The sequence below is a fragment of the Lactuca serriola genome, chromosome 3 (genome assembly GCF_051521515.1).
Source record: "Lactuca serriola cultivar US96UC23 chromosome 3, Lser_US96UC23_V15, whole genome shotgun sequence".
NCBI lineage: Eukaryota > Viridiplantae > Streptophyta > Magnoliopsida > Asterales > Asteraceae > Lactuca > Lactuca serriola.
In genome coordinates, this window is record NC_136410.1 from 128,204,910 (window position 1) to 128,206,180 (window position 1,271).

Below are 1,271 nucleotides of genomic sequence, written 5' to 3' on the forward strand. Positions count from 1 at the left end.
CACTTAGCACCCTCCAACTTCTTGCTTCCGAACTTGGGATGTTACACTAAGACATCCAATTTAGCAAATAGATGAACATGTATATATATATATATATATATATATATATATATATATATATATATAGGAATACGAAATTAAGGAGTTGGAATTAAAATAAGGGAAAATTGTAAGAGATTTGGATGCAACAATTGCAACCCTAGAGATAGTCTCGAACAAGCATGAGGAATCGGAGGTGCTCTACAACAACAATGGTGTTGATTTTAATCACTACCCTCAATGTCCATAACCATTCCCCTTATTGTTTGTTTTCACTTTAATCAGATCTAAACCATCCTGTAATAAGAAGATATTTAATACATAAAATGACAAAATGATAGAAGCGTAATTTGCTTTCTTTAACCAATAACATATGTTTTTCCCTGTTCAAGGAGTTATCAGCGACTGGTTCTTGAAAGACTTCATTCCTTTTACTAAGAAGTTTAGCCAACTTGCTTTTAGCATAAGCCAACAAGGAATCATTACTTATACACGAAAAAGATTGTTTAGATATAAATATTATAACATCTGGTGGCCAAGGTTTTGATACAGAGGGGATAGACGGAGGAATAAAAGGTGAGAGAACAGTGGTTGGCAAGGAGGAAAAGAAAGTGCGAAATGGCCAAATGGGTCATATGTTTTTTAGTTGAGAGAGAGAGAGAGGTGTGTGTGTGTGTGTGTGTGTGTTTGAGATATATATATATATATATATATATATATATATATATATATATATATATATATATATATATATATATATATATATATATAGAGAGAGAGAGAGAAACAAGTGAGCCCACCTCTTTATTTGTTTTAACATTAATATTTAAATAAAAGAAAAAAAAAGTTTAGGAAAATGAAAAAACAAATTAAAATGAGATATTAGTCTTTTCAAGTTTAACAGAAACAAATTCCATGATGAAACTAATTGAAAATGACCAGTTGACTATAGTTCAAAAGAATTTTGGTTTGGACCAAAACACTGAAAAAAATACTTACCACATGGATCATTTTTGTTGTTTTGTCTAGCTTTTATTTAGACAATTTTTTTAAATTTAAATTTCACTTTTAAATTTGCAGTATTTGGATTTCAAATATTCAAATATGTTATAATATCTCATTACAATGTAAATCCTCTTATTTCAAAATTTGCTCTCATTTTAAAAGATTAAATTATTTTTCTATCTTTTATCTTTTGCTTCTATTCATATAAAATAAGGTATGAACTTTAT